Here is a 10,813-nt window from a genome sequence, read left to right as displayed (position 1 = left end):
CAATGACTATTTTTTCTTTCTGTTTCAAGACCCAGGCACAAGACATCTGACAAACAAGATGTAATATGACAGTCGAGGTGTGGCCTTAGGTGTGCTCCTGAGTGGCTGCCACGCCTGTTTTGACAGAAGTCGTAATGGGGACTGAGAATCAAATCACGTCTTTTTTGCTGCCAGTTTTATTTGCCGTTCGGGATATAATTATAGCGTTTCCCTTTTAAACAGCTCATAATGTCTTTGGCCAAAGGGGAAAAACCAGAGCAGTTGGTAAAAAGTCATGGGCCTCACCATCTGTCTCTATCACGTTTTCCTGGTCTCCGCTGCACCAGCTCTGCCTGGAGACCGGCTACCTTATTACAAATAGGTCAGCGCTATTGATTTTGGCCAACAGCTCTAGACTTAGAAAAACACATTGACTTTTCCGCTCTTTCCAATTATTTGTGAAATTATTAGCAAGCGATAACGTTAATTATAAAAACAAAACTTCTCTTGGGTATCCTTCTAGGACCTTCTCTACACGAATAAGGATATATAAACATATAAAAAACATTTCAAACTCACATGGAGCCACATACATACATACATACATACATATATACAGACATACCAATTCTTGTTTCTCTTTACAATAGTTCCAATTTACAATAATTTCAACACATTTCATTATCAGTGAGTAGAGATCTTTCTGCTTCTTTTTAAAAGCAGTGACATAATTCACGTCTTTATACCTCTTACATATTATATAACATATGACCTGTTATATGTCTTTATAACTGTTACTTACACATCATTTTTTAAATTTACACATTATGTTTTCAATGGTAGCAGTTAAGGAAGCCCATGCAGATAACGGGATATCTACAATGTGTGTAAATCACATAGGTGGTTTAGTGAGAATTTAGGATAAACCCCTAGGTTAAAATGTTTATGTAGGCTTGCAGAAGGTTCAGTTGGAGCAATGTTTGCTGCACACGAGCAGGAAGACCCACTTTAAAAGCTGGGCATTGTGGTAAGCACTGGGGAGGTGGAGACAGCAAGATCTCCATGGCTCCCTGGTCTGGAAACCACTGGCCCAGAATCCCAGCCAGATCAGTTATATCTAGGCCAATGAGACTCCCTGTCTCAAACAGACAAACAAATAAACCCAAGGTAGATGATATCTAAAAACTGACACTTGAAATTGACCTTTGGTCTCTACACACATACACATAAACACCTATATATCCATCAGTACACACACACACACACACACACAAGATATGTGTAATGCCATGATCTTTCACTGAGGAGACTGAACCAAAACAGGGCAAACTTTGGAATGTGAGAATGGGACAAATCAATGGTCACAGGAGGGAATTTAAAACATTAAACGGACTTAATGGGACCTCTGTAATTAGTATGCCTATATTTTCAATCAACTTTATCCAGTGTTTCAAAACTGTAAATATTCAACGTGAGAGAGAGGCCAGTGTTAGTCTGATGGCAAAAGGTGGGAAAGTTTGAAAGAGCCAATTCAGAGACAGTTAAGGGTCAGGATGGCTTCCAAATACATCAATAAGAAAGACTGAAAGGACTCACTGAAAATAACTTTGCTTCAAATAATAGGAAAAAGAATCCATTTCCAGAACATTCTATTCAAAAAAAAATTTTTTTAAAAAGAAACATTTATTTACACACTTATTCTTTGTGTGTGCCTAAATGTTTGTGTACCATATGTATGAAGTACCCTAGGAGGCCAGAAGAGGGCATCAGAGTCTTTCAAGTTTACAGGTGGTTGTGAACAGCCAGATGTGGGTGCTGTGAACTGGACCTAGGTCCTCTGAAGGAGCAGCGTGCCCCCCTTAGACACCGAACTGTGTCTGCAGCCTCTTAAAATTTTACTTTTTATTTCTATTTTTATATATGTGTGCATGTTTATGCAGAGGCTGGAAAAGGGTGTCAGTCAGATCTCCTGGAACTAGAGTTGTACACAGTTGTGAACTGCCCAAGAACAAGAACGATAGAAACCACATTTAGGTCCTCTGGAAGAGCAGAAAATGCTCACAGCCACTGAGCCATCTCTCCCGCCCTAGCACATTCCATTTTAAACCCTAAGATTGACTTTAAGCGCTCTCCTAGTAAGCCCAGATTTGGCACTCAGTCTCCAGTCATTACGGGGCTTAGCGAGTCTAAGGATGCAATCCAGGAAAACCTCTCTACACTCTGGTTTTCCTCTGAAGGCCCAGATTAGCAGGGGAATCAAGCCAAAAGGAAGTACACTCTGCTGGAGTATGAGCCTGCTTTATGGAGAAGCTTGATCTAAGTTCATTAGAGACTTCTCCAAAGAAGAATAAAACAGGTTTGAACCGGGGAGGTGCTTTCATCTATAGAATACTTGTCTATCATGACCGAGGCTCTGGGTTCCAGTACCATGCAAACTTGGTGTAGTGGCACATACAAGTGATCCTTGGGAGGCAGTGCCAGAAATTGAAGGTCATTCTTACTTACATCGTGAGCAAGCCTGGTCTACAGGAGAGCCAGCTTTAAACAAACAAAACTAGTAATAATGACAACACAGAAGTAAATAAAAACACACACAAACCCCCAAATACCCAAGGGGTAAAGAAAAGGGCCAGGACAAGTCTATTAGAGCTTGTGAGTTATGAAAACAATCAAGGAGATTTTGGAAGCCCTAGTTGGGTTTTGAAGATGATTCTTTCAGACAGTGGATGACTCACTGACTTTAACCATCATGGCGGCTGTCTTGCCTGCTCTCTCTCAGCCTGGTTGCCTAACAATGGCAGCTGGCCGGATATTTCTGTCTCGTCGATTTCAAGTCTCAAGCCTTTAGTGTACACACACTAACTCTGATGTCCTTCTTAGGAAAAGCTCCATGTTGCCCGTGCACAGATGACCTTCGGGAGCGACAACACATGAGTAATGCCTTTTAGTCGCTGCTGTGAAGAACTTACTCTGAACGTCTCTCCAGTTTCTTTACTCACCCAGAACTGAATAGTTCTGATGGGGGTTCAAAGCGGGATCCAGGAGTCCCAACAGAGGACCAGGGAGTATCCTAAGTGTCACCTGCAAGGCCTCAGGTTTTTTTTTTTTTTTCTATTTTTTTCCTACCAATATCAATACAAGTTTATTGGAATTTGGAATGTAAACAGATGTTTCAAACAAACAATCTAACCTTATAAAAATGTTATGGCATTATTAAATAGTTACTGAAGAAACCCTAGGTGTAATGTGGCAGATATCTCAAGCATGTTAGGTCCCCAGTGCTGAGGCAAGGAGAGGGGACTAGCTGGCAAACCATGTCAGTGACCAATCCCACAAATGAAATCAGCCCTATTTAAAAAAAAAAATACAAAATTTAGCTTTTGCTAACATGAAGGTTAGCACAGTGGATCTATAAAGCTTTGACACTTGCTGCAGGATCCCCACTTCATCCCACACAAGGCCTCGTTTTTAAAACCCAGAATCCAGTGTGGGTTTCAAATACACTGAGGGTGGAAATCTGGCTATTTCGGAGTATTGAGAACAGTCAGTCAAGAGTTTCCTTTGAAATTCTGAGGAAGAGGAACTACGGTGGGTAGTTCCCAGTCCTCTCGCTCTGCATATTCAGTGTAGGCTTTTTTTTTTGTAAGATGGAAAATGGGTGGGTGGGGCTGGTCAGGAGAGATGGCCGGTGTATTGGCTGGTTTTGTGTGTCAATTTGACACACGCTGGAGTTATCACAGAGAAAGGAGCCTCCCTTGAGGAAACACCTCCATGAGATCCAGCTGGAAGGCAATTAGTGATCAAGGGTGGGAGGGCCCATTGTGAGTGGTGCCATCCCTGGGCTGGTAGTCCTGGGTTCTATAAGAAAGCAAGCTGAGCAAGCTAGGTGAAGCAAGCCAGTGAGCAGCGCCCATCCATGGCCTCTGCATCAGCTCCTGCCTCCAGGTTCCCACCCTGTGTGAGTTCCTGTCCTGACTTCCTTTGGTGATGAACAACAATGTGGAAGTGTAAGCTGAATAAACCTTTTTTCTCCCCAACTTGCTTCTTGGTCATGGTGTTTTGTGTAGGAATAGAAACCCTGACTAAGCGTGTTCTGTTCCTGCAGAGGATCCGAATCCAGATCTTTCATGTTAGGCAGCTCACAATCGCCTGTAACTCCAGCTCCAAGGGGATCTGAGTTCCTCTTCTGGACTCCTTGGGCACCTACATGGCACCATATTGAGATTTTTTTTAAATTCTTTAATAATTTGAAAATTAAACCCTGTGTGATGTCTCCAAGCAACCCTTTGAGCGTCTCTGGCCTCTGATACAGGAAAAGCCTCAGCATCTCCCTCCTCTGGCTGATCTGTAGCTGAACTAAGGCTAGAGGATAGGGACTGCCTTTGGACACCGGGTTGAGAAAACATGAAAATCCAGGAGATTTTCACAGTTAGTCTCTTGAGACCTCTTCCCTGTCCTTAATTTCTGTAACTGGTTACTTAAGTCCTGATACTCTTTTTCTAACTCTGTCAGTTGTTTAAGGGTAGAAAGTTTGTCCTGTAACTCCTTTTTGGGATCTACAACCGTTGTCTCCATTGGGGGAGCACTTGGAGGTGGAGGCACATAGGGAGAGGGCCTTTCAGCGTCATAAGATTTAACTTCCTCTTCCTCTTGGTCAGCACAATCTGGCTCTGACAAATTGTCATCAACCTTTGGTTGTATTTTGGATTCTGACTTACGCTTCTTTTTATTTTGAACAAAAAAGACAGCATTCAAGAAGAAAAGCAGAAAATTAACACATGTGAGCAGCAAACAACAAAACCAACACAGAGAGTTGGATTCAGGCTGACTAATTTCTTGTCCCATTTTCCTTACCTTTCCTTACCTGGCTGTTTCTGAGAGGTGGTGTCAGTGCAGAAGAAGAGCAACAAACAGACCTTGAATCTCCCAAGTTGGGTGCACCCAAGGCCATGTCCTTCTATACTATATCTTAGCTCAGGCTACCCCCTCCCCAGATACCTCTCATCCATAACTTGAGTTTTTTTTTATTCTTCTCTAATTTAGAGGGAGAAATATATAGAGGGTCGTGACGTGTTGAAGGATTGCTGAGCAAAGTTGAAGCTGGATGCCATCACGTCCAAACTTGTGTCCTTGCTAGGGAGATTGGGAAGGACGTTAACAACATGCCACCCCCACCCCAAAATGAGTTTTCAAACAGGTGAGGACTTAACCCGGCTCTTAGTGCAGGGCCCCGGTTTCCTGATGTTCGGAATCAACTTATTTTCCGCTGACTCTACATTTGTAATGAGGAAAATCCTCTCTATGAGGAGCATCTGGCCGCACAGGTGCCTTAGGGAATGATTGTCTGAGAGCGCATGCGCTCACTGGTAGCTGGTGGTCCAGGGATGACGCAGGCGACATCTAGAAGGGTATAAAGGCTCTCCTGCCAGGAGGCTGAGGACTCCTTAGCAACTTATTTTCAGGAAACAGAAGTATAATAGCAAGACAACGAAACAGCAGGAGCTGAGGAAACTTCAGACACCTGCAAAGTCCGAGGGAAGCCAGTCTGTTTGCAGAGAGCGATATCGGGTACCAGGGTACCAATTCGTATCCATTCTGCTAACTAACACAAAGGTTATTTTTACCACTCACCTGTGCAGCCACGTTTTTTATCCAACCCCCCTAGCAATATCCAAGTCCTTAAGATACAAAAGTCAAAACGGAAAAAGTGAACTTTTTTGACCTGTTGCCTAAGTCCGTGACGTCATACTCTTTACAGGCAAAGTGATAAAAGGTGCACTCATGTATGCCATCTCCAGTATACTTACTAAAATACTATATCTATCGAAAATGATTGGCCATCCAAATTACCTATTTTTGTCCATGTTATCCATGGATACATGGAATGTCATATTTTACACCCAAAATATTAATGCATTTCCCTCTTTGGTGTTTGGGTTTCTTTATTATAGCATTTCTTTGTTTTTCCGTTTGTTTATTTAGCGATTCTTCGTTTGTATGCATGTGAGCATGCAACAGTTCATAGGTGGAGATCTGGAGGTCAGAGGACAACATTCGGGAGTTGGTTCTTCCCTTCCACTCTGTATGTGGGTTCTAGGGATCAAACACATAGTCAAGCTTGGTAGCAAGTTTCTTAACCCACTGGGAGGCTCCTCAGCCTCCCACCCTCCCTCCGCACCTCCTTCCCTTTCTTTCTCCCTCCATCTCTTCTTTTTTCCTCCCTTTCAATACGGTCCTGCCTCCACCTGCTGGGATTGCAGGCCCGAAACTGTCATACACTGCTTATGCAGCGATAGTGACCAAGCCCAGGGCTTTGTTCACGGAGAACAAGCACTCTATCGATTGAGTTGCCCCCCTCTCCCCATCCCACTTCTTTTCTTTCTTAGCCCACTTTACTGACACAGGGATCTGAACGTGTTTGCAGCATTCATTTATATATGGGTAGAGGAGCTACCGCCACCTGGTGTCTCATCCAAGATACTACAATTGGCAGAAAACTAGCACGCTGCCAGGGGGAATTTTCTTCTAGACAGATAGGAAAGTCCCAATATCCATACAAGTTAAGAAGCCTGGAATCTTGACTAACCGGTACAAAAGTAACTAAAATCTGTAAATTAAATCGCTGGGACTTTTTTAGTGGCTAGAAGAAGGTACACAACCCTCCCCTCACCCTATTCCCCTCCTCCCTCCTCCCCTCCCCTCCCCTCCCCCTCTTTCTCCTTTCTCCTTCCCTCCCCCTTTCCCTCTCTCTCCCTCTCCCCCTCTTTCCCCCTTCCCGCTTCCAGTCTTCATTTCTGGTATACCTTGTGTGTATGTGCATGTGTGTATGCATATGTGCTTGTTCACGTGAGCACACACACAAGGAAGTCAAAGGCTGATGCTGGGATGCCTTCCCTCCACGGCTTCTCCGCCTCTTCTATCAAAACTGAAGTTTGCTGTTTCCAGTAAATACACAGATCACTGTGTCCGAACATGTACATGGTGCTTTAATTTCCTTTCTGTTTCTACGACAAAACATGCAGCCAAAAGCAACCTAGGGGAGAAAAGGGGTCATTGGCCAGAGAGAATCACTGGGAAGAAACTCAAAGCAGAAACCATGGAGGAATGCTGCTTCCTGGCTCACCTTCAGGTCCATCCAAACCATAAATAAGCCAGATTTCTTATATGGCTCAGAACCATCTGCACAGAGGATGGTGCCGCCCACAGTGGACTGGACCCTCCTACACCAACTAACAATCAAGACGATACCCCACAGGCCAATTCGATATGGGCTATCACTCAGTTGAGACTTTCTTCCCTACTGGGATAAGTGGACAGTTAAGGTTAACCAGGACATGTGGGTTCTGGGGACCCAAGCTTAGGTCCCCATAACTGAACAGTAGGCAGTTTACTTATGGAGCCCAGAGTTGTATTCTTTATATTCAGGAGGAAAAGCAACAGGCACAAATGGTGGTTGTTGGAATTTAATTCCACATGATAGTTAAACGGCTTGTCCAGATTATTGGCAATAATACATAAAATGTTAATTAGTAAGGAGAATCTTGATGTCCTGTAAGACCTTAATCACTCACAGAGTCATGTCAGTACATCAAGGCAAAAAGATTTTCACAAAGAAATTTGTGTTCAGTAGGAGATAAGCATTCCTTACATCTTTTTCCAGGCCCCCAGTGATCCACACTGTCACGATGACTAATATCCTGCCTACTGTGACACCGAGCCAACCAGCTGGAAAAGCAAATGCTAAAGAGATAACCAACTACATGTTAGTAAGATCTAGTTTCAGAGTTGGTAACCTTGTGGCAGGAATCTCATTTCTGTCAGCAGGCTTATCTGTAACACGGTCGGGAGAGTCAAACCCACAGTTCCCTGCACCGTGTACAATCAGCAATTAAAAAATGTCATGGGTGAGCATGTGATGTTGCCAAGGGGCCTGGCAAGCAGGTAAGCATCTTCTGTTAGCCTCTGACTGATAGCTCTTGGAGCCGGAGAGCCGAAGGCCACAGGTAAGTGCACAGATAAGAAAACACCATCTCTGCTCTCAGTGATTTCAGAAGTTGTCCCTGTTTACATCATTCTACAATAGGCACCCATAGGGGAAAAAAAAACGAGAATACATCTCTGTGGGTGTTTGGGGGGAACAAGATGGATAGAGATAGGGAAATGCGGGTGAGGTCATTTTACAATTGCTAAATTACGAATAGCAATTCAGCTGAATGTAACTACTTAAAAATATATTCAATTAATTAATTTATTTATTTGAGACAATGTTTCAAATAGCCGAGGCCCTGGGCTTGCTATGTAGTTAAGGCTGCCCTTGAGTGGGCCTGTGCACCGGTGTGTATGAGCACAGATCCCACCCTTCACTGCTCCCTGCCAAGTCTTGGGACGGCAGATGTGCACCTCTGTACCAGAGGTGCTGAGGATAAAAGCCCATGCTAGATGGCCACTCCCCCCCCCCCAGCCCCAGCCCTATCCCCTGCCCCTAAATTTATTTATTTATTTATTTTAATTGTTTGGAGACGGGGGTCTCACACTGTTCTCTAAGCTGAACTGAAACTCACTTATGTGACCTACAGTGGCCTCAAAGTTCAATCTATCCCCCTGCCTCAGCCTCAAAGCATGAGGCACCAATTCAGTTGCTTTAGGAAGCAGTTTGTTGTCTTTATCTTAAAGAGTTGAGCTACGACATCCTGGTTTTCTTGCCCTCTGTAAATCCAATGAAGTAAATGTGAAAATGTAAACAGGAAATCTTGTTCTTCTACAGGAGACTTGTGCTAACTTCTTCCTTTTTTGTGGGGGGAGGGTGGGTTTTGGGGTTTGTTTTTTAGTATGGAGCAGGGTTTCTTTACGTAGCCCTGAATGTCCTGGACTCCCTCTGTAGACCAGGCTGGCCTCAGGCTCACAGAGATCTGCCTGCCTCTGCCTCCTCAGTGCTAAGGTTGAAGATGTGCGCCACCACCACTGCCCAGACTTCCTTTTGCTTTTAAGTAAAGGATTCTGGGAATGGTTCTAACAGACACAACATCAAGAACCCTTTGAGGGAGTTATTTCGCTCTAACTGTCTATTACAGGAAGTTAGCAGGCTGCCATATTACCCAAGGGTAACTCATAAACCGTTTCCTTCTAAATTTGCATACTCATGAGCCAGTGTATATGTGCTGATATGCATGTGTTTATATTTGCTGTGTGTGCGTGTTAGTATAGATTGGTGTTAGTATGCTATGTGCGGTAGCATTATATGTTACGGTATGTTAATGTGTATTAGTATATATGTATGTGTCTTGGTGTGTGGTTAGTACATACTAGTATATTGGTATCCATGTATTTGTTAGTGTATCTATTAGTATGTTTCTGTCTTTGTGCTACTGTGTGTCTGTGTATGCATCAGTATGGATTTTTGTGCATATCAATATGTGTATTTTTAAGATGTGATTAGTATGCATGTTAGTGTTACGTGTGTGGGCATGTTAGTGTATACGTGTTATTACGTGTGTTAGCATGTTTTCGAATTAGTGAGTGTCTTTGTGTATATTCGTGTGCATGTTAGTGTGTTAACAGGTGTTGTATGTTATTATGTGTTAGTATGGGTGTGTTCTTTGAATTCTAGTATGTGTGTTCCTTCTTGTTATGTTTCTATGTGTGTTCATGTGTGTTAGTATGTGTTTGTTCGGTGTTAGTATGTGGTTAGATTACTATGTATGTGTTCGTAGGTTAGCGTTTTTTCATGAGTGTTTGTTAGTATGAACATGTAGTAGTGTGTTCTGTGCACAGCTTGTGGGATTAGGAGCCATAGATAGCTTATAGCACCTGACTTTGCTTCGAAAATGCCCTTAATGCAGAGCCGTGGTAAGTCTCCTTCTCACCACTAGAGGGCGTGAGCCGACAATGAATCGGCCTCAGCAATTTCCTCTCTCACTTGTGTTCCCTTGATGCGCCTTATCTAGAAGAGCTTGAATGGCCACCTTCCCGCTTCTTACAGCTCATGCCATTTACTTAATGCTTTTATGTTTTTTTTGCCATTAATAAGTTCATCTGCTGTCCTGAAAGCTGAGTATGGTTTATCCAACTCAATATACATATTACAGTGGATGGAAAAGAGTGTCTCATTTTGAATTTTGACCCTTTAGAACTCTGTCCTGTGTTGTTGGAACAAAGGCTACAAATGCATTGACTGCTCTCTCTCTCTCTCTCTCTCTCTCTCTCTCTCTCTCTCTCTCTCTCTCTCTCTCTCTCTCTCTCTCCTCTTCTCTTTATTGTATCCCCTACCAAAAGGAATTTTCTAAACTAAACTCATATGTGGTAGAATGCATATCTACCACAAGTGACCTTCAGATAGCTATCTTCCAAATAGTGATGGCTATGATCTCCACATACATGTTCTCAGAGGGCAGACATCTTCCTGGTCGTGTATCTACCCTGTCAGTTCAGGGCCTTGCACAGACTGTACACACGATGCATAAACACGAAGGAGGAGAGAGAAAGCAGGAAGTCAGAAGTCGGACAGCACATCCAGCTTCTCGACAGGTAGGATGTAGAGAATTGTAGATCCCTTGAAATAGAAACGTTGCTTTACTCATGTATACTCGGGTTTCTAAACGTGGGCTGGACATTCCAAATGGGTCAGAGCTTTGTTAAAAGCAGGTTCCCAGGCCCTGCTACAAGACAATGCGTCTGAATCTTCGCAAGCTGCCCAGGGATCCACAAATCTACGTACTTGTGAACTTCTGCCTTGCACCTTGCAAGGCCTACATTTCATGTACATTAGGTGCATGGAAATAATATCAGTGGTTCAGTCTCTGACGTCATGCCTTTGGACGCAATGACATTTCTTTGA

The sequence above is a fragment of the Arvicanthis niloticus genome, chromosome 20, assembly GCF_011762505.2.
Source record: "Arvicanthis niloticus isolate mArvNil1 chromosome 20, mArvNil1.pat.X, whole genome shotgun sequence".
Classification (NCBI taxonomy): domain Eukaryota; kingdom Metazoa; phylum Chordata; class Mammalia; order Rodentia; family Muridae; genus Arvicanthis; species Arvicanthis niloticus.
This window is presented reverse-complemented; position numbering follows the sequence as displayed.